Source organism: Alligator sinensis, unplaced genomic scaffold (genome assembly GCF_000455745.1).
Source record: "Alligator sinensis unplaced genomic scaffold, ASM45574v1 scaffold511_1, whole genome shotgun sequence".
NCBI classification, from domain to species: domain Eukaryota; kingdom Metazoa; phylum Chordata; order Crocodylia; family Alligatoridae; genus Alligator; species Alligator sinensis.
The window spans coordinates 1,201,886-1,225,252 of NW_005842114.1; the positions used below are offsets into that span (position 1 = coordinate 1,201,886).

Below are 23,367 nucleotides of genomic sequence, written 5' to 3' on the forward strand. Positions count from 1 at the left end.
TGGTAGCAGCAATGCAGAGTGGTGGCAACCACTCCCTGCCCACCCTTGCTATGGCACTGATTTTGAGGGTTCATGTCACATAATAAAAACTCTGAAGGGCCTGGCTGGCACCTCACCAGCCGGTGCCTGGGGGCCATGGCCCCCTCCCACCTCCTAACTGATCCGCCACTTCCCCCAACCCTCCCTTGCCCACATCCCCAGTCGGCTCCTGGGACCTAGTGTGTGGGCAGCCCACCCCTCACACACACCCACCCCACACATACAATATACAAGAGTAAGACTTTATTTTGAGTTATATGCAGTTGCCTCTGTATGTGCTACTCAAAAAAACCCGTAAATCAAGGCAAAAATATTTTTTGAAATAAAATTAAAATATGTTATAGTAGATGTTTGATTTTTAATATAAACTTTTTTGGTTTTTATTTATAATTTGTTAAAATGATTTCTTCTGAAAGACTGTGTGTGTGTGTGGCCCCTGAGAGCTCACCAAAACTCACTAAGTGGCCCTCCAGCTGAAATAATTGCCCACCCCTTATTTAAAGGCAATTGAAAAGCCACAGAAAGTAAATGAGCCATTAATTTGGGGCAGGCAGGGATGGCAAGCAAAGGATCGATTCCTCTCTGGCCTAGCCCTTTTGATACTCCTCCCAGGTTGAAATCCATCTGTTCTGCAATGGCAACAGCCAGGAGGAGAAGGAACAGGAAGCCTGGTGTTGAAACGCTGGCTCGGTGGGAACAAAAATAAAAAATGCTCTGCCACTTTAAAGCCTGGCCTGGAGCTGGCTTGAATATATAAGTGGAACAGCTTTGATTCAGTGGGTTGTTTCCCATTTGGGCAGGCAGGAGCAAAATGAGTGAAAAATGCTTGAGCAAACAGCAGGGCTATGCAAAGTGACCGGAGAGAAAACAAAGCCTATGGGAGGACTGCCACACATGTGGGACAGGTACCTGCACTCGGAGTGGGACACGTCTGCAAGGGAAACACACCCTCTTCATGCTCTGCAATTTTCAACAGGCAGAAAGTCTGCTTTGTGCTTCCCAGTCAGTTCCTTACATACCAACACTGGGCACAGGCAGCACCTGCTCAAGGCCTTCACATGCACACCAGCCTCTCTGACAGTCAGCTCCAGAATGGACTTCCCCTCTGCCCCACCATTATCTGGGGCAGGAGCACAGGTGGCCCAAGGTCCAGCTGGCTGACTCTCTTTCTCAGATCTTCCCCGAGTGCTGTGATCTGGACTAGTAGCCCTACAGCCACTAATGGGTCAAGACTACCAGATTTGCAGGGCTAAAAGCAGCCTGCCTGTACATTCACCTGCATGAGGCGCTGTATCACTCACCCTGCGTAACAGCATGAGCACCGCAGTGCAGTGGCATCAGTTTATCCTATAGGGCACATACAAAGAGGGAAAAGTCCTGCACCAATGCTCTCACTTATTTTCACCCCCATTTAAGCACTTCAGAGCCTGGATCTCCCTGATAGCGCAGTGGGTTAGTGCAGTAGAGCCTTAGCTTCAGCTGAGCTGGATTCAAATCCTGCTCCAGAGAGCTGCCATTTCACTACACTAATGCCAGCCAGACCTTCACAGGCATGTAGGGAGTTAGTGCTTCTGATGGGATAATGGTTCCTGGGGAGGTTGAAGAGTCCCAGATACCATAACTGAGATGCATGTGTCCTATTGTGACAGTCCATCATGCATTCAGTTAAAACACAAAGGCTACTGTAACAACTTCTCCAACCTATTCCTGTGTCTCAGTGGGTCTATGTTCAGTGCTCCTGGCCCATATGTTGTCCTGCTGGGGTGGCTCCTTTTCCTGTTACACCCTGCCAAACCATGATGCTCAGCTCAGAAACTTGTCAGCTTGCATGGCTGTGGCAGTCAGGAAGAGAGTAGACGAGAGCATTACCGATTGTAACGCTGGCCTGGGCACCGCAGGGATCAGAGAGTGTCCAACCCTATAAATTTATTGTGAATCTTATATCTTGAGACGGACACCACCTACTATTACTACTACTACATAATAAATAGGTTCTCTCTTAAAGCTCTAGCATTTTGTTTTTAAGCAAGCTGCTAGCCCTCACGGCAAAAGGAAGAGCCTAATTTTCCGAATCCTATAGGTATGTACTATGGAAGTGAAACAAGCCCAGCACTCACTGCTTCAGTTTAAAACTCAGTGCTTTTAAACCAATCCCCTGCTTCCCAATTTGTTATTTCCGAGTGCTGGAAGATAGCGGTGTAGGAAGAGTTTGGGGTTCAGAACCCTGCTTTTTTCCATCTGACTCGCTTTTCAGATTTGCTTTCTTTACTGTGAGGAACTTGCACTCACAAGATGGAAACAATAAAAATCACTGTGGAAGTGCCAGCCTCCCCTGTGGACTCGTGGCAAACTGTGCTGCTATGAAGCAGAGCTAGGCTTAGTTCCCAGGGCCCAGTATCTTGCTTGTTGACTGTGAGTGATGTAGGGTCCTATCTGTTACTAACTAGCAGAGCCAACTTCATTGTGGGAGAGCAGGGTTTGACTCCCAGGCTCTTGGGGCCAGCATCTCTTCACGCAACAGCTTTCCAAGTGGAACTTGGCTGAGTCCAAAGGGTCTGGTGTTTTCCAGCTCTCTTCACTGCAATCACAATCCTTTGCATCTTGCAGGCAGGGTGTAAAGGGACTCTGTCAGGGGACAGCTGGTAGGGAAGGCTGGTAGTGGAGACCTAGAAGCGTTGCAAGGAAGAATCTGGGGGGACTTGTCCCAAAGGTTCATCCATCTGTGTATAGTCACAACCCCTCTAGTTATAGTTGCAGGCTGAGAATGCCTTTACTAGTGGAGGGCCAGTGCTGATGACCAACCTGCAGCATATGCTACAAGTGGCATGAGAATGTGGCAGACCAGGGAGGGGACAGGCAGCACAGCTGCAGATAGGGCATGGAGCAGAAAGCAGAACAGCAGAGCAGACAGGGGGCATAAGGCAGGGAACAGAAAGCAGAGCAGCTAATCAGGGCAGAGGAAGGAATTGGAGTGGCACTTGGGAAGGGTGTGGAAATAATTTGTGACATGCCAAAAAAGTTGGTTTCCACTGATCTGACACTCAGGAGAAAACTGAACTCCTGAATGACTACTTTGCTTTGGTATTTCATCAAACTAAGGGGAAAATCATACTAGATAAAATTTGGAATGGGCATGGTGGGAATGACTACCTTCATACTGTTGATGTTGAGCTGGTACATGACCACTTAGAAAAAAAAATACATTTAAGTCAGCAGAACTGGAAGAACTTCATTGAGAGTGCTGAAGGAGCTGGCCAAAGTCATTGTGGGACCTCTGGCAAAACTCTTCCAAGACTCATGACGCTCAGGGGAGGTCCTTGAAGACTGAAAGAAGGCCAGTGTTGTGCCCATCTTCAAAAGGGGGAGGAGAGAGGACCCAGGCAACTATAGGCCAATTAGGCTAACTTCTATCTCAGGGAAAATCCTGGAAAAATTCATCAGAGTCTATGTGTGATGCACTCGCAGAAGGTAGGATTCTGAATGACAGCCAGCATGGCTTTGTCGTGGCCAGGTCTTGTTTTACCAATCTTATCTCCTTCTATGACCAGGTAACTCGCCACCTGGATAAGAGAGAGGAGGTCGACATTGTATACCTAGACTTCCAAAAGGCTTTGCTCTGGTATCCCATGATGTTCTCATGGGGAAATTAGAGGATTGTGGGCTTAACTGCTCGACAGTCAGGTGGGTAGAAAACTGGCTGCAGGGTAAGACGCAGAGAGTTCTAATGAATGGATCTGTGTTGTCCTGGCGAGAAGTGGCCAGTGGTCTCCCTCAGGGGTCTGTGCTTGGTCCAGTGCTTTTCAACATCTTTGTCAAAAATTTGGATGTGGGGTGGAAGAGCTCACTGGCCAAGTTTAAAGACAACACCAAGTTATGGGGGAGCGTGGTCATGCTTAAAGATAGGCCAAGGGCGACTGGTGCCTCCTGAGTCGGCGGGGGGGCGGGGGGGGGAGAGAGACACGCGGTGGCACAATTTGTGGGCAAGCCCAGGGACAGACCAAAAGCCTCATATCCACTCCTATATTTCTGTGCCCTGGCTTAGTGCCCACCTCCTCCAACATGCTGCCGGCCCACACAGCAAAAAATACTGCTCTACTTTTGGAGACCAATCTCAGGGGGGCATATGGCCCCCCATACCCGCCGCCTGTGAGATAGGCGGTCAAGTTGGGCGGATCAGAACCAAATTAAGTTCAACATTGAGAAGGTAAAGTGCTCTATCTGGGGATGAACAATCCCCAACATACTTACAGGCTCAATGGCACGAAACTGAATGGGACCTCGGGGTAATAATAGACCATAGTATGAACATGAGCCGGCACTGGGATGCTGTAGCCAGCAGGGCAAACACTACTCTGACATGCATCAACTGATGCATCTCAAGCAAAACCAAGGAAGTGATTCTTCTGCTTTACTCAGCATTGGTAAGGCTTCAGCTGGAGTACTGCATCCAGGTCTGGGTGCTGCACTTGAACAAGTACGTGGAAAAGCTTTAGAAAGTTCAAAGAGCCACCCGTATGATCAGAGACTTACAAGGCAAGCCATACAAGGAAAAGCTGAGGGACTTGGGCCTCTTCAGCCTGAAAAACAGAAGACTGAGAGGGGACCTGGTAGCAGCTTACCTCTACATCAGGGGCATACATCAAGGGCTCAGCAAACAAGTGTTCACCATGGCACCCTTGGGGAAAACCAAGAGTAATGGCCACAAACTCCTGGAAGACCGTTTCAGGCTTAACATTAGGAAAAACTTCTTCAGAGTTAGGGTGTCCAGACTGTGGAATAAACTCCCTCCAGAGGTGGTGCAATTACCTACCCTGGAAATCTTCAAGAGGAGACTGTGGAAGGTCACCTCGCTGGGGTCACCTGACCCTTGTTGTCTTTCCTGCCTAGTGCAGAGAGCTGGACCCGATGATCTTGTGAAGTCCCTTTCAGCCTCTTACACTCTATGAATATAGATGGTGGATGGGGGATCTGCCAGGTACATCTTGAACTGGAGACAAAGGGCTGTTCCTTACCCTGCTGCTGGCTCTTCCCATATAATGGGGTTTGACAACTTGTCCAGATTTCTAGAGCCTGGAGATCTTGGTTCTTCAAGGGTCTGGATGGAAGGTGGCACTGGGGGACTGACCAGCCAATAAAGAGAAACTCCTCTGATAGGGCAAATAGCAGCCCATTTGGCATATACTGCTCTGAGAGGGGCTGAGGTCCTCAGAAAAGGCCCCTATCATGCATGGAGAAAACCTGTCCTACAACTTCACCGGAGAGTTATCTTCTTTTAAAGTGCAGCTCTAGGACCCCAGAGGAGTATAGGCCAAGTACATGATGAGACAAGAGAAGGTTAAATATATGCAAATAAAGTAGGAAAGGAAGTGGAAGCCAGAATAAGATGGAAGGGAAGGGGATGAGAAAGCGAAAAAGGATAGTGGGGCATTGGGGAAAAAAAAAAAGAGACATAAGAACCAAGAGAAACTAGCTCACAAAGCTCCCATCAACAGTGAGGGTAGACCCTGAAGTGAAAAGCAGAAGGTGGAGATTTACAGCTGCTGGCTGTCAAGAATATAAGCTCGACTTCCACAGCACATGGGACCTGTGCTGACCCCTTCTGATGGAAATTACCCAGGGGAGAAATCTGCTTTTGATATAGTCCTGAGAAACTGAAGGCCTGACCTGGCCTGCTCACTTCCAACCACCTCCCACCATATGGAAGTCACCTGGGCTGCAGAAAAATGCAGCCATTCCCCAGCCAATCTATACATGTTACAGACTGCCATGTTGGCACACAAAGCCACAAGTGCCCTGGTACAGCCTGGGCACAGAGGGGACAGCATCTCCTCTACTGAAACTCCAAAGACCCAGCCCCAATATATTCTCGGCCAGGACAGAGCCCAGATGCCCACTCCACAGCCAGACCTCTCACTTGCTTGTTTGCACAGCATGATACATGGGAAATTTCCCAGAATTTCTCAAGAATTTATGGCTGCAAAGCTTCACATTTCTCATCTTTTCCAGTTGTTGTTGGATGGCATCCCAATGCTGAGGATTCCCTAAAGCCCTTGCTTTGCCTACAAGGCCTGTCCCAAAGCCCAGTGGAGTGAGTGGGGGCCTTGTCATCGATTGACTCAGGCCCGGGACACATTCAACAGCAAGAGAATTCACTGGGACAAGTCAGCAGAGTCATTACTAACCACTGCCTGAAGTTACCTGAAATCTTTTCACTCCAGCAGGAGCCCTTCCAGCATAAACATGGTTGAGACCCCAAGGTACCTGGCTTCAAACAAACAAGGAGCTGTGCTGCCTCTGGCCTGCCCCATCAAGCCTGACCTCTGAGAGGAGGCAACACAGCCACATGCAGCTCCTTGGCAGTGCAGCCAGCAGGCCTGAAGCAGGAGTCTGGGATCCATCCCCAATACCTTGTCTCCTCAAGCAGCAAGGGGAAGGCAAAGTGTTCAGTGCCTGACTACAGAGAAGTCACTTTAGTGAAGCTTTCTGGCCAAACACCCAGAACGCCTCAAACAAGAGATGCCTTGCCCGAGAGCCCAAGAACTCTGTGGACAGGAGCAAATGGAGAGCCCACCAGCAGAAAGGGTTTCATCAACAAGTGCAGTTGGGGGAGCTGCCAGCTCATGGGCTTTACCAGGAGGTCCTTAGTTGATCCCTGGCCTGTTTCTTTCACCTGCACCAGTTTACACGAGGACTTCAGATCTTGGCTGTTTTTCCACATTCTTCAGGTCCTGGGACTCATGTTCTCCATCTCTGTTTAAAGAGATATTCTGGTTGCTCACCACTGCGCGTGTATGTGCCTGCCCAGCCTTCTGCAGCAGGTGAGCTCACCTGTTTAAAAATGCGGCCCCAAGGGGACAAAAAAACTGGAGTTCAGCGCAGCCCATCCAGTCCCTTGCCCAGCAGGAAGTGTCAGGATGCCAGTGAAGAAAGGGCCTGGCTCCTCACACAAGTCTACTGCTCAAAGCCCCAGTGAGGGTGGACTGTAGCCAAACAACATGGATGCATGTCCACAGGCCAAACAACACAGATGCAAGTGAGACTGAACACCTCTATACTAGCCCATCTAACCCCAACGTATCACAGTGCTGGTGTGTATCTACCCCATGAACCTATTCCTAAGGAAGATTGCTTTTTACTGATACAGCAGTATCTATACCAGCTGTGTTGTTCAGGACTAAGTGGTATGACCCCTGACCAACCCAGAATAGATATAGACTAAATCTTTCTTCAAGACAGTTTTACTCCATTTCTCTCTTGCTTTTTACCCTTTATCTGTCCCCTGCTTGTCTTTCAAGACCAATTAGCATTGCCTGTGCTGTTATCTGTCTTTCTCTAACTACTACATATGTGCCTACTTCATATTCAGGACAAAAAGTAAAACCGTATTAATGCAGCACCATGACTGAATAGTCACACACACCTAAAGCTAGCAATCCAAAGGTATGGTTCCCAAAACTACTGTAATACTGGCCCCTCTACGGGACTGCAGTGACTTGGATTGTGATAAATTAAATTGCTCCCCTAATATGTATGTGCTGTGTGGCCAAGTTACATCTGGTATGGAGAAGTATAATTTGGAAATTTCCATGCTCTGAAGTGTTTGAACAGACAGGAAAGCTGGGACCAGAAAGATGATGAAGGCCTGGCAGGGCTGAACCAGCATACAGGCCTCATGCTTATCCTAGGCACAAGTAATGATTTTCATCCTAACTGCTTAAATTGTCAGAGAGATCCTATGCTCTGGAGTTCCTGACCTTTGAAACAGTGAGTCCCACTGGTGTATGCATTACAGGTCCCTGTAAGTGTCCATTCCTCAGAGGATACGAGCCTGTCATGGCCATATCTGCTGCGTATTTACCTTGGACAAACTGCAGCAGTGCGTGCTTTGAGCTCTCGATCAATTCTCAACGCGTTGGCCAAGATAACGGCTGTCATACACACACTTTGAAATTTCAACGGCTGAGTTAATCTCAGTTTTTTCAGATGGTCCAAGGTGCAACCCGCTACTGAAGATCCAGTGTGTGGCAGTTCTGACAACTGAAATCCCAGCTGGCTCAGAGCTGACTAAGCTGGGAGAAGGCAGCAGAAAACTGCCCAAGTAATTTTCTTGAAGTATAAAACACTCACCTTTTCCGCACGCTTGTGTAACTCGAAAACAGCTGAGTGGATTTATGTCAGCTTTCAGCCACATGCAAAGTTCACCTCTGTGCTGAAGATAAGCATGGGAAATTTCTGTATAAAGAGGTATTTCTTTGTAAAGTTAAGAGTGTTTGAAAACACAAGATTGGAATACAAGCAGCTCAGCTATCATAGCAAATGACACTAACTCCTCCAGGAATGAATTCAGCCTGTTATCCCTCCACCCAGATTTGTCCAAGCTACTGCATCCAACACTGCCAGAACTTGGACTACATGGTAGATGGCAGTGAAAGGTGTCCCCCACATTCCCAACTGTCTTTTGCTGCCAAATCTCAGCTTTCATTAAAAAAAAAAAAAAGAAAGAAATCCTTATGCCCTTACCCAGCTCCATTTATCTGGTACCTGAGCACTTAATCTCCAATGCACTTATCTAAGCCACACCCCAGTGAAGCAGGAAAATGCTATTATCCCCAGAAAACAGATAATGAATTGAGAGACTGAATCACCTGCCCAAGTTCACACAGAAAGAGGAAGTCTATGGCAAAGCAAGTAAGCACAAAGAGGTGGTCTCCCTGGTTCCAGGCTAGTATACCAATTTGGGGCCCCAAACACTCTGCCTTCAAGTGACATCCACACCAAGGAACTAAATCCCAGGAGGCCGACAGAGCATATACTATCATCATCTGTAGGTGGAGTCTAGAGTGGGTGAAACTCATTTTGTGGACAGAGCATACCTATTTCTGAACCCCTGCCCCCCTTCAATTCATTGCCCAACTGTTGCCATACATCTCTGCAATGCTTTGATCTGCTGAAGGAGCAAGATAAGGAGAAGACAGACTGTCCCTCTCTGAGAGGTTAATTTCAGTCCCACACCAATCCCGTGCTGTCTCATTGGCATTGCTGTGAATCCTGTGTCCAAAATGCTGAGTCACAGAAGTTAGGTTATAGACGATGCTGTTGGTGCTAAATCAATGATTCCCACAGCTTCTTCTCCCAGCATTTCTCATGGCTTTCATAGTATGTCTTTGTTCTATGCTGCCAGCCTTTGCAGACAAGATGTAAGGTCACTGTATCCATCTAGCAATCAGTAATCGGTACCCAATTTATTTACTCACAGGGACCAGGGAAATTCAGCTTTGAAGGGTTGGAAGAGCCCCTTCATCAGAGGCAGCAGTAGGTGCCAGATGTGGTTGGCAGCTTTGCACTGGGACTGTATAGCTGCAGCTCAGGACTGACAGAGACTCCAATAGTATGACATGACATCTCCAGGTAAGAACGTCTCCCTGCAAAGAGGACCCTGTTCTTGAGCACCAGGCTTTCACTAAGGGGCAGCTGGATCCCAGACCCCTTGCAGTTTGTCTAGCATCCCACACTGCTTGACCTCAGCCAAAATGCAAGGGATTCCAGTTGTCAGATATGTTGTTTTCACAAGAGCCTTTCATGAGGTCCCACAGTGATGTGTGAGACTAGAAACTATAGGTCCAGTACCCGTGAAACAGGCCAGGCCATCAGGTTGTTCACCCTGTAATGCATCTGTTAGTCTATAGTGCAGCATTACCTAGCTTCTCTGGTAGGCAAACTTGTTTACTGCACAGTCAGTCTCAGAAGTGGCTACGGCTTGTCACAGCTGTGCCTCAATCCCTCTGTGGAACGATCTGTGCCCTTAACCGTCTCTCCACCCATCTCCCATTTCCTTCTGTCTACATCTTCATCAGTAGCCATCTTTCAAGTCCATGGTTGATTCAACAGCTACATATCTCTCTATCCACCCAGACCCCCACTGTCTGTCTCATTCCAGAACGTAAAGCGGTTTCCATTCATCCTTTTCTTTTCATCCCTTAAGCACCCTGAGGCCCTATAATTCTCATGGTGCCTAACTCTGTTTATGCCTGGCATGTCCTGGGTAAAATGTCTCTGGACCATAACAGTAGATCGCATAACCTCTATTTTGCAGAGCAAGAAAAATGACACAAGGTGTGGAGCAGCTGGGATTCAGGGCCAGCAATGTATTTATCAATCATCTACCCATTCATCTATAGGAACTATCCATCCTCCAGTGCACCTCTGTCTAAACATTTGAGAACTACCAAAAAACAGTGTAACCATCTCACCATTTGTCCCCTGACTAAGCCCCTTGCATCAGCTCCAACCATCTAACTACCTATCTGTCTAACTGCCTCGTCTCTCTTCCTACACCTGTCTATCCACCAGCTCTCTCCCATCCATCTCTGAACATACTTCCAAGTCCATATTTCCTTGCTTACTTTGAGGGGGCTTAGAGGGAACATTTGTGAAGATGCTAGCATTAAGACACAGCTTGGTTTTCTTTTCCTTCTACCAATAAAACGGTGTGAACAAGATAGGTCAAGACACAAATATGGCATGTCACCAAGAATGACCTGCTCTCCCTTTATCCCAAAATTAGATATCTTCCCAGCAGCTTAGAAGGAAGTGTAAAGCCATAGAAGGCAATATGAATTCTGGATATGGACACAGAGCAAGTGGGTCTCATTAATTCAGCTCAGGAACATAAGAAGATAAGCAAGAACATGAGAGTGGCAGCAGAGTCTCCTGCCAGAACTGGGAATTGGAGATCAGTCCCCTGCTCCTGTGCCAAGAGAGAGGTAAAGAGCATCAAAGATGCAACATTGCTCAGTCCCTGGGGAGAGGGAGTCTTTCCAACCCCCACACTCCCCTAAGGCAACCGAGACAAGTGCTGCCTCTTATTGAGAGCCCACAAGAGACTGAGTAACAAATCACCAGACCTTCACCAGGGCCAACAAGAAACACATCCAATTAGAGATGAGGCTGACTGCTATGTGGACTTGACTTTGATTGTAGAGGCGGCTGTCACTCCAGAAAGACAGTTTGGCTGGAGGTCACCATGATGACTTAGCCAACCAGTTGGCCCTGAGAAAAGCAATGGAGAAGACACTGCCACAGGGAGCTTGGTTTGTGGTGGAGAAAGGGCATGAATGGCAGGATGGAGCCAAAAGCTTTAGGGGACAAGTTTCAATGAAAGACCACCTAGGAGGTGGGAGCCATTTCAAAGAAGCTTAATCCCACCAAGCTGAGCCAGGAGTCCTAACTAACTCAGCAGCAGTGGGGATGGATGGTTCAGGTAACAGCTAGAAGAACTCAGCCCTCCATTGGCTTGCAAAGCATCAATAAGTGCAGCCAAAGGTTGGTTCTTACCCTGAAGGGGACAGGGAGGTGTGACCCGAGTAAGAGTTCCAAGAGCATTAACTAGATAATTAGGAACTGGGGACATGCACACAGCTCCCTATAGAGCAGAGGACTTACCCTGCTTAGAGAACGGCACTACGCTGTTGTTGAGAGCAGCGTCCATTCCTGGGGTTCCTTCTTCCTTCCAAAAAGGAAGTCAGTGGTTGTCATGGATAAGAGGGCTGTCACAGGGTTTTTGGACTGGAGACTGCTGTCCCATCAACCAACCCCAGAGGGAACCACTTAATATGTGACAAAAGGAAGGTGGTCCCAGAGTGGTGGCAGGGGAACTACGCAGGAAGCATAGATGGGTCAGTTGTGACCTTCATCTTGAAAAATGAATAAAATAAAAAGAGCCTAAAGGTAAATAGGAGGAGTGGGGAGACACTGGGGAAAGACACTGGGCCAAAATCTTCAGCCCAGACCCATCCCACAAGTGCCACAAGCTACAGGATCAATGCCATGAACTTATCACGTGCTCCTGATTGGAGGTTGCCAGGGAGAAAATGCTGAACAGTCCCACCAGCCCTGGAACTGAGAGGGGTCAGAAAGCACATGTTAGGACCATGGTGTTTTAACCTTTCTACATAACTGGGCAGGGCTGCTCTGATGTAATAAGATCAGAATTACCTGGCACATGTTGCATTGGTGTCTAGGCAATTATGTATTTATATTACGTCAGCAGTTGCCGAGAGCCTGGACATCTGCTAACTCATCATGTGAGAGCCATACTGCTAACAGACATCTGACCCTGAAGCATGAACACATCTGACTGAAAGGAAGGAAAACCCCCTCCCTCAACATACTATATCCATTTGCACACAATTCCAAACCTGTGGGATACTCTGATTTGTGGGGCTGGGTAACTCTAGGACATTTGAACTTATCATGTGGGATATGATCACTCTAGCACACCAGCACTCTTTCCTGCCTATGCAGGGCGTCGGACTCGATGATCTATTGAGGTCCCTTCCGACCCTAACATCTATGAATCTATTTGGCCTTCCTATGTCCAGCAGTAGCACCCTCTGGTCTATCTGTGGATCTGTTCCAGAAGCAGATGGTATCCTCTCTCGCATCTTTCTCTTCTACCCATCAGCTACCACATTCCTCTTTCTCTGCCTCTCTAGGAAAGGCAAAGACAAATCCTTCAGATGGTGCCAGCCTGCACCACAGATATGAAGAAATAAAGGAAGAAAGAAATCAGTGCCCATTCCACTGAGATTAAATAAAAATTCATCTCTGATGTGATTCGACCAAAGTCAATGGAATTGTGGTCCAAGGATTGTAACGATTAACTTAATGGCAAAAGAGGAAAGCAAAAGGTTGCTGAGTATAAACAACTGAGATGGGGGATATGAGCATGGCACCTCACAATAGAATAATTTTAAGAGAAACAGTCAATTTAAAATCGCATTTCTGCCTGAAAAATATCTGCCCCACTTTAGATAGAGTTGACCCTCGCTGGTCCCTCGTTCAGAGGAGAAAAAATTAAAAGGAAAATGAATTCACTGTATTGGTTTGCTTCCTTGGTAGAACTGCTAGCATTTTATGTTTTATACAATTCTACTGTTTGTCCTATGTAGTCAGTTACACTCTTACCCCACCAAAATGAAAATTCTTCTAACATCAGCAAGCAAAGTGGAAAAGCCCAGGATCTCTGCTGCATGCTCAGCACTTTTGGGGTTTTTGTTTTGTTTTGGGTTTGTTTGGGGTTTTTTTTTTTTTGGGGGGGGGGGGGGAAGAAAGAGGCCACTTATTGGATTGTCTAAATATGAACTTAGCTTGAATAAAGAGCCAAATTTTCAGCACTGATTTTTGAAAAGCCTGGCTATGAGCATCTGACAACAATCTTCCTCTCTTCCTAGTTAGTCAATATGCAAAACTAATATCTCCTCCTTCCTGGCATTTCATAGAGAGTGACACATGATTATAGCAATCAGTCATCCCCCAAGACCCCAGCAGCTTAGGGCCATTTTAAACAGGCTGTTTAGCTACCAACACTTTTATCCTGCCGGGTGACATCTTCCAGATGAATAAATAAACCTTCATGAATAAATTGCAGTTACTTTTCCTCATAAGTCTAGAGAGACTAAGTAATACCTTCCACAGAACTTCATTAACATGTAAATGAAGAGTCCCTCGACTGGTAGGTCATAGGTACAGAGCACAATTCAACTGTGTAGCAAATGCACAGTTCTTAAGATTAGAAACCAGGAGAGAAATTAAACAGGAAAATGGAAAAGCAGGTTGCATGGGTTCAGGGCCTTGCCACCAGCCAACTGCAACACCTCAGGCAAAAATCAATCCACTTTGTTGGACCTCTGTTTCCCCTCCCACTCCAGGCAGGGATGGTCTGTATTTGGCTTGTGGCGTGCACAATGGGGCCCCAAGCTCTTCAGAGGCTTCTATGTACAATGGCAATAACCATAATATTGCTGAGCCAGCAAAGGGGGAGTGTGAACTGCATAGACCGCGCTTTGCCTGTTCTATTGTTAGCTATAGGACTGCACTCGCTAGGGCTGTTGGTCCATCTGGTCCTTTCTGCCAGCACAAAATTCACTGTGTCATGCTGTTTTCTTATTACAATGTTCGTGCAGCTTTGTAGCCGTGAAGATTAAAGGTCTGTCTACAGAACAGGTCCAGCAAGAGCAATGACAGTGCCTGCTTCCGATTCAGGTCCCCACATGCCTCAGCCTTAATGGGCACAAGGGCAGCTCAGCTTTCTCTTGGTGCCAAGTCCCAAGCAGCTTTCCCGTCAGTACCAGCCATGGAAGTCTCCATCCCATAATGATCAAACTGTCTAGCAGAGCAGGGGAAAGTGAATCACCAAGTCCAAATTCTTTGCAGGCTTCCAAGAAAGCCTATTCAATGTACCTGGGTTTAAACCCATACATGGACCTCCTGGCCTTTGCCTCAACTTCCCCATCCGTAAGAGGACTGCTCACGATTTCCTTAGCAAAGCAAAGATCTAGCTAAGAGTTGAGTGGTGTCAATCTATTTCCAGTGCATTACCTAAGAAGCACCTATACAATCCACAGTGCAGCTACGAGCAGCTTCTAGCAAGAGGCTAGTCATTATTCAAAGGCATTCTAATTTAAACCTGACTTCTTCATGCTTCAGCTCCTTCATCCCCTCTGACCCCAGCTGACAACAGCTTGTTATCACAAGTAGAAATGCCTATCTGTCATGGGACTACAGAGAAGCAACCGCTTAAAGGCACAGGCAGCACTGCTGCCCTCTCAAATGCACTGACACTTTCAGCAAAGAGCACTTTCAGCAGTCCTGCTCCATGCTGTCCCATAGAAATCTACCACCACAAAAATATTCCAGAGCTTTCAAACCTTTCCCAGAAGCCTGCCCACACTAGCATCTGAGGACACACTAATGATGATTACCCTTTTCATCTGGCAAGTCAGTGTCTCTGGGAACAGAAGAGACTCAGGGCCCATCTAACCTGTACCAGCATAGTGGAAGCAGTACAAATCCTGTGTAGCTGGAATGCAGCTACACAGTATAAATGGGCTTTATGGCACTATTCCCCATCCTGTACAAGAGCAGCTATAGCTGTAACAGTATAAGGCATATGTGCTGGCAAAACTGCTGCTACATTACAGCTTTTATACTAGGGTGCCAGCAAAAAGACTGACGCCTTCCAGTAAAACATCTGAGTAGCTAAGGGTAGAACGAGAGTGGATGCAATCTGCCCTCAGTCTGGGGCAGAGACAAGATGAGTCTGGGCTCTTCCCTCTTTGGGCCTGTGCTTTAACTGCCTCATAAACAAACCTTTAATAGGATTTTCTCCTCTGGTTGCCTGCATCTCTCCCTCTACACTTTCTGAACACACAGTGCTTGAAAGTTTACTAAGGCTTCTTCTTGCAAAGAGAAATGTTGTACAGCTCACCACCTCTGTCATGTCAGGCAGCCCTGAGCAGCCAGGAATGTGCCTGTTGCAAACAAGCACATACTTTTAAAAAGGGATGTTTTCATTGCTGTCAGCGGAGTTCAAAGACAGCTAGAAGCCAAGGGACAGGAGTTCTTATGCCACTGGACAGTACAGGCAGTGCTTCCAGTATTTCCAACAAAAAAATCAATGCATGTAACCAAGGGAGCAGCGCTGGTTCCAGGCAGTGACCTCAGGAACAGGAGGAGAGGCTGCTTAGCATTCAGCATGCAGCTATGTTAGGAGTCACAGTTCACTGGAACTGTTCACTGCATAGATGTGTCACACTCAAGGGTACAGCTAACGCTGCTGGTGCTGCCACCCCAGAGCAGACACTTGCAAGCTTGAACCTGGGAATTTCTACACATACAGCTTCTAGGAACAGAACAGAGCAACTCCACACAACATGTATTCTGCTTGTCACCAGACTCTCAAAGCTCTTTACAAATACCAACCAGGCAAGATACTAGATGGGAATCAAGGAAAGGGGAAGGTGATTATAGGGAAAGGGAGACACAAAGAAGGTAAGTGTTATCATATAGCACATTGCCCTCAGCACCGAGAGCGACTCCTGACACCTGCCATGCAGCAATGACAGGACAATCCTTCTTGTCCCTTCACATCCCCTAGCTCAGAGATTCCCAAACTTCTCTTTACTATGACCCACTGTTGCTCTCCAACCCCTGCCCATGTAGCTGAGACCAAAACCACCCCCATGGTATGCCCCATTATAATCACCATTGGGGGTTTCACATCTCTTATCCCCCCCTCCTTTTTTCTAGTTTCTGCTCATCATAACACAGGAGCCCCCCCCGCAGCTGCACCCCAGCCACTAGCTGAGGGAGCAGCGAGCTCTGAGCTAAGTGAAGATGCTGGAAAAGCCTCATGGCTCACAACCATGACCTCTTCCCACCCACCTTGGGAATTCACACAGCCTCTGAAAATCCCACCTCTTCCCATGACCATACACTACAGTACACCACCACAGCAGATGCATAAGAACCAGCTTAAGGTCCCTCCTAGCTCCTCTCTAACATCCCAAGAGTTCCTGCTGCTCTCCCCAGGAAAGAGACAAGAAAGTTTGGAGGTTCTGTACTTCCAAAGAGGGCCCTTTATGACCATCCCACTTCCCCCCAATATTCACCTGCCTTTGCCCCTCTGGTTCTTTGGAATTAATTTTCCAGAAGCCATCTTGCAACACATATTTCACCTGAGATGCAAGACGGGCAAAAAGAAACAGAAGTTCTGCAGCTACTCTAGGAAAATGGTCACGTCAGGAGACTGAGCTGGAATGCAGACCATCCCTGACTGCACCTCGGGCTAGGCTGGCTTGTACAGATGGGACTGCCTGAACGGCATTACAGATCCGGACGCTGGCCGAAGAACCCCTGCAGCAGGCAGCCTGTTTGGGGGGAGCGAGGGCGGTGGGACTGCCATGCCATGAGGGGAACCCCAGCCCTCATCCTGCCAAGGGGGTAGGAGATGTCAAGGATCTATATGCCGTGATGTGAGCTATCCAGGGGGAGGACACTCAAACAGGTTTTGACAAGCTTTTTCACCAATCTCTCAGCAGTCCCCAGATGGGCCCCCCGTCCTGCTCTTCGCCCTCAAGCGGGGCATCTAGAACCCTGCGGGAAAGGCAGCCTGCTCTCCTGGGGACGAGCCGGCAACGGGAGCGGCACTCAGGATTTGCTCGGCATATGGGAGAGGGGGGAGCTGATTTCCATCCTGGGGCCGGGACCCTCTAGGATTGGGCTGTGGTGCATTGTGCCCTTCTACCAGCAAACAAAAGCAGCCGCAACCACAGGCCCCAGCAAAAAAATATCAACAGAATTCAGGGAATTTACTTGGCAGACAGAGACATGGCTCAGGGTATCTAAACAGCACTTGAGAGGCTACTGCCTTCCACAACAAGCAATCTCTACCTTCGCCAGTTGCTTAGCAACCAGCCTTCCCATAGGATATTTACCTCGGCCTCTGCACCTTCCCTGGCTTTTATTTCCGATGGGAGCCACATCCTCTCTTGCCACAGCGCTGCCGGGCTCTGCTTCTCCATGCCTCCAAACATCCGCACCCCCAGCCCATGAGCAAAACATGAATTTAAAGGGACAGCACTTGTCAAGGGAGCTTAAACCAAGGGCTGAAGCTGCAGGAGTCTCTGGTTAGCTTCAAGCTGCTCTTTGCCTTTTATGTCACCTCAATGAAACAATGGCACAGGAGGCTTCTGGCCTGAGGAAGGATGAATCCAGTCCTAGCACAGTTTGGGCCATTTGCCTCTGTGGTTGCCAATAAAAACCTACCGGCCCATAGACCAGAGTCCAGAGAGCACCCCCACAGCACCACAGTATCTAATCTGCTTTCACCATACACAAATGTAGGCAGCAGGCCAGAGCTCCACTGTCTCCACCTCTTGATGCAGGGCAAGTTGCTTGTGTCTGAAACTTCGCTCCCCAGAAAGCCCTTCTCTTACGGGGAAACAGCACAGCTTGGTGAACCCCAACAAATCCAGCCATTTGACTGCAAGTGCAAGCGGTTCCCACCTTGAAGAGCAAAACTGTTCTTTATCCAGCAGCTGTCAAGTCCACATGTCCCCCATTACACTGAGATTTATCCCTTCCCTCCTCTCACCCGCTGTATTTTCTTATTTCTCCGCCATGCCACAGTCATACTTTCTGCTTTCTTTATTGTTCTTTAAAAATAAATAAATAAACAAACAAACCAACCATTTGCTACCCTATATTCTATAGTCCCAGTGAAGTGTTAACTGGCAGTGATCTCAGCAGTGGCAAAAAGTCTACATTTTCCATGGAAATCCTTTCCACAATCATTCTCTGCCCTTTTACATGGAAAAGATCTGGGCATTTTTGCTTAAAGAGCAAATTATAGGTCTCTGCCTTGTTATTTTCCAGTTGATAAAGGATCGATGTCTTGGGGCTATTCCTCCAACCTACTCAAAATTCCTTAGTGACGGGGAAGGGACAGTATAAAAATGAATCATGGCAACAGCAGCGAAAAGCAAAAGATCAATAAGTTAAATAAGCCAGAGATTGAATTAGGTTAGCAAAAGTGATTTAGCATTTTTCTTTTTCTTTTTTTTTTTGTGGCAGCAATTTGTGTTGCATTTCAGCCCACCTCAGGAAGAAGACTGATTAGCTAGCTGGAAAGGGAAAAGCAAATTGCTATGGTAATCATGGCAAATCTAGCCTGGAAATTAAACCTGCTTGCATTCCCCAAACTGTCCTCACCACTGACAAGAAAACTAGAGGGCCCAGCCTGTCATTTGCACAGAAAGCTCTCCAAAAGTTAAAAAAGGGCAGAGCAAATCTTTTTCATTTGATTAGTGTTAAAAATGTTCCTTCCTTAAGAAATCAGTGAAATCAGAAATATTTTGTGATGGGCCCTTGTTAAATAGAATCCAGTGTTTTTAGCAATTTCTAGGTATAAAATTGCAAATATTTTGCAATCAATATTTTATCATGGGAATTGATTTCAGTGCTAAAGAAAGCAAGGCCCCAGTGATGCTAATGGGAACCTGAGTTGGCATGTGCTGTGCAAGCTTCTCATATACAACTCAGCCACTAACCCTGACTCATGACTACCCTTTGTGCCAGCAGTCCATCATTGGATTAGCATGTCTATCAACATACAATCTGAATCCCCCAGATCTAGGGCTTCTGTCTAAAGTTGGTTGAAAAATGTATTTGATTTTCTTTCCATCATTATTTTCTAAAGAGGAGGAAGAGGAGGAAAGTTTATTTTTGTCTACACTGTGAATGGAAACTTTAAATTTTTTAAAAGATATTAAAATACTAAAATTGTGTTTGGCCAAGGAAAAGCGGAAAGTTTCCTTTGCAAAGCAGAACCATTAAGTTTATTTTGAAGCTACAATTTCTGATCTAATAAGATTTAATAAAATGCCGTGGTGCTATCACAGTCTTATGAATGTGCAGCACCTCTATTAGTTAGTTCAGGGAAGTTTTATTTGGATAACTTCTACTATACAACTTGTACAGAAGCTGGTGGCTTCTGGCAGCTGGGTAGAAAGACGGCTCCAAGAAAGCCACAGGATGGGGCTGGTTCTTCTCATTTATCATCAATCAGTAGCAGGACAGCCAGACATTTTTAGGATCATCAATAAGTTTCAGGAGTAATAGTACTACTCCAATGCAAATTGTGCAGTTCACAGCTCTCAGCTCTGCTTTCAGGTTGACAGTCTTAGCAAAAACACCTCCACGCTGGTTTACATTCCATTCATTTTTACATACTTTCCCCTTACACATGGGGATTTTAAAGTGTTTTTAAATGAAAGCTGAGAGTCCAGGTATTTCTACAGACAGGCCACTTAGCAGATTTAGAATGGTGCCATCAATCACTACCTACTAGGGCTGAACTGGAACCTTAAAAGCAAAAAGGCACCAGCACCTGACGCCAATCCCAGGAGCCTCCCGGTACCCTACTGTGATGCCTTCAACCACCATCACCACCTCATCCTGCACAGGGACTAGTTACTTGAATACTCAGCAACATAGGAAGGAAGCAATTTGTATCCTGATCCACAACATGTGTCTAGAGATCCCTGAAACAGATCTGATGCCTCTGAAAGTTGCCAAGCCATGGTGAGTGGCATGAAGGTTAACCCTTCCTATTCCCATCTCCATGTACCTCCTATATGCCAATAGAGACTCTGACCTCACTAATACATGTGAACATCAGAAGCAACTCCACTTAAGTCAGTGGCTTTGCATGGGAGTAAAAACTCTAAGTAGGAAGAGAATCAGAGGCATGGAGTAGCGATAGTGCACAGGCTTCCTTTTCAGCATCACTTGAGAATGAATCATCATTGCCAGGGTTCCCTTGGTCTTAAGAGCAACTTTTATCTCTTTATTATTCAGAGGAAGGTGCCGAGACTGTTATCGTCAGCAAAAACATTTAGGGTGGAAAGAACATTTTCTATGTACCAAATGCCAAAAAGGAGCTCTAGTGACAGCATAAAGAACCAGAGCCAGAGCCTAACTTCTCAGAACCCTGCACAATAGTCAGTGATGAAGGCTAGATCACAATGCAGGAATGGGATGCTCCAGATGAGAGATATTCTCCAGGCCATTGTTCTAATTTTAAAGGTCCCAAATCATGGTACCCACCTCATTTTCCTTAAGACGCTATGTCTCACTGCAATACGACCTTCCTGTGTGGTTTATTTTCTAACATGCAGATTGCATTACTCCTCTCCTTCCCCCTTCCATGATACCCCTTCAGACCATCTTAATGACTTCTTTCCTGTGGACTTGAAGCCAATCAAGTTCCCAAAGGATATGTATGCATTTTGCTCTTTCAAAAAAATCAAGCCTGCAATCTTTTTTGTTGCTTCTCCAAATTCTCCTGCAGGGGCAGTGGAGAGGAACTGCAAAAAACTCAGGAGAATACAAAAAGAAAACGAAGCATGCCACCCCCCACCATAAACTAGAAGCAAAAATGTATTTAAATGCCACCTCCTTCCTTCTCCATCACTTACTCCAGAGGTAGACATATCAGGGAAACTCAATCCCAGAACAGGAGAGATTACTGCCTTCCTCCCCTTACTCACCCACAGCCAACAATGTATGTTAATTACAATCACAGTTACAGATTTTTCTCTAGTGTAGATAGGAGCAGAGAGGCTCCACTGTGCACATTGTCCATTTCATGCTAATTGAATCTCAACAGCTTGGCTGAGAGGGCTTCAAATTCTGGGCTAGCACCAAACCAACGCTGAATCCAACCTGAAGGAGACCATCTGGTTCCAATCAAAAAGGAAAAGGTTCAAAGGTCCACCACACCCTACTTGGCTCATCAGGCTAGCACAGTTAAGGCACAACAGTTTCTGTAGCCAACAGCACATGAGAAGCCATCCCATGTTGCTCTCATATCCAAATGCCTTTAATTCCTCAGCCCAAATGAGCAGGTACCAGTCAACAGGGGCAGCCTTTGCCAGGAATTCAGCATGAGAATCGAACTCGTGCCTATGGATCAGTAGAAAGGCACTTTTACCAGCTGTGCTGCTGCAGCTGCAGCCCTAGCCCAGCCAGAGCCCCAGTACCATCTTCAAACTGGGCATTAATCAAGACGAGGTGAAATCCAAGTGAAGACAAGGCAGCTCTGCATTGCCATGTGAGTTAGTGGGTGGAGTTGAAGGCTGTAGGGGAGCCTAAGGTTTACATAGTTTCATGCCTGGTGTAGATGCATTCCTTGATTCTCTGTTGACTGAACTAAATTAGTCTGAACTGGTTTTAAGCCCCATGGAAAACCAGCTTGGCTAACAGAGCTGCTATACTCACATACACAAGGCCAGGGGAAGTGAAGAAAGGATTCCAGGCAGGTAGCTGCACTCACCCACGCAGCGAGCAAGGAGGCCATTATGGAAAGCATGAGAGCAAAGCCTGAGTGCTCTCAGCAGGGTGCCAAGACGCTCAGAGCAATGGCGGAGCAGGACAGCCAGCCACCTCTCATAAGTGACAGTGATCACTGAGGGGTAGCCAAAGAACAATGTGTTGACAAAACAAACCTCTGGAAAGCATTAGAAGCATGTCAATTGTGAGAAAGCTGCACTCAAATGAAAAAGAGCAACAGCAGCACTATTCAGAATGAAGATCCTACCCATATCCCAATAAGACAGAGATAGGGCCCATTAAGGAAGTCATGCATCTATGCAGCCTTTACTGTGGCCCAATACAGTGCGAATAAACTAAGCCTTGCTTACTGACACGAAAGAGTCTTTGGCAACCAAAAGAGCTGAGAAAGCATAGCTGGAGTGGTTTACAGCTGTCATCAGAACTTGTGGACTGAAAATACAGTGAGCAGAGACTCCCTATGCCTGACAAAAAGCGACTGCACCCAAAAGCTTGCTAAGAACTTTTTCCCCAACTACCCAGCTGGTCTAATAAAAGATATCACATCTACCCAAAGAACCTTGCCAGCCTCAAAGTAGGCATCTTCCAGGATCTAAGTGAATGCAGGCCCAAATTTTTCAGAAGAGCGATTTTGCACTATGTTTATTTTACAGATGAAGAAACTGAGGCACCAGGAGAGAGGGATGCTCCATCCTGTCCTGTAGTCACATGGCTGTCCTTCCTGCCTTGCCTGCGACCAAAGAATGCAGCTGTCTGAAGCACACAAACACTGGTGCTAAAGCTGGTTTTGAAACCCTATTGCTTGGGGCCTCTGAATGAATTCTGCAGCACTGATGCAGAGATCAGCCTTTCTGAACATGTTTGTATGCGTTTAGCCTCCCATCAGTCTCACTGGCTGACATAAAAGTAGCGGAAATTCTTGCTGAAGCTTGTGGACTAGCTAGCACGAACAAGATCTATTTGACATGTGTGTCTATCATTAACACATATGCAACAACTGTGTTGAGATCCTTGGCTAGAAGATGACAAACCTGTCAAGTATGTTTGTGCCCTTGCATGCCTGCCACTGTCTTTTGGCAACAATAGCCCAGGACACTGTATTTCTTGACATCACACTGGCAAAAGCAAAGGGGTGGGACTTTAATTCATAAAAAGAACAGCTGCAAAGCCAATCAAGTCTTCCCAAATCAACAGAAAGCCTTGGTTACCTAGGTAACAGATAACGGTACCTTCTTACTAGCAGTCAAGAGGTCTTGTGCAAAATAAACCACAGAATCTAAAACAGGATTATGACAGTCCCTTCCTTCATACCCTTTCCATTTGAAGCTCATGGTTAATACATAATCCTCTGGCAAGAAAGAGGAATGGTCATGTCTCTGCTTTTGGAGAGAAGCTGCAGTCCCCCATCCCAGGCCTGGGGAGAATTAGAGGAAGAGGTTTCCTTCACTCAGCAAAAGGGCTGAGGAGATTGAGACTGGGAGGAAGGGTGTACCTGAAAGCCAGAGAGGGGTATGAGCCCTCTGAGGTTTTAACACAGAAGGACAACAGGGGTAGCTCTGGGTCAAGCTGAGCACTGCACTGTCTCTGGCTGCCTCAAGAAGTCTCACATCAGCCTGCACTGGTTGGTGGAAGTAA

At 46.8% G+C, this 23,367-nt stretch overlaps 1 protein-coding gene across 7 annotated transcripts in view; it reads right to left on the reverse strand.

Annotated features, from left to right (window-relative positions):
• Positions 1–23,367, reverse strand: part of EPB41L1 (erythrocyte membrane protein band 4.1 like 1) — a 148,519-nt gene that overhangs the window by 96,476 nt on the left and 28,676 nt on the right. The window contains exon 1 of one of the 7 annotated variants that reach the window (XM_025205395.1): positions 17,316–17,425. The exons of the other annotated variants lie outside the window; for them this stretch is intronic. The gene's annotated coding sequence lies outside the window, so the exon portion shown is untranslated. Of the gene's footprint in view, positions 1–17,315; positions 17,426–23,367 lie in introns of those variants that run through there. 7 annotated transcript variants of the gene reach the window in all.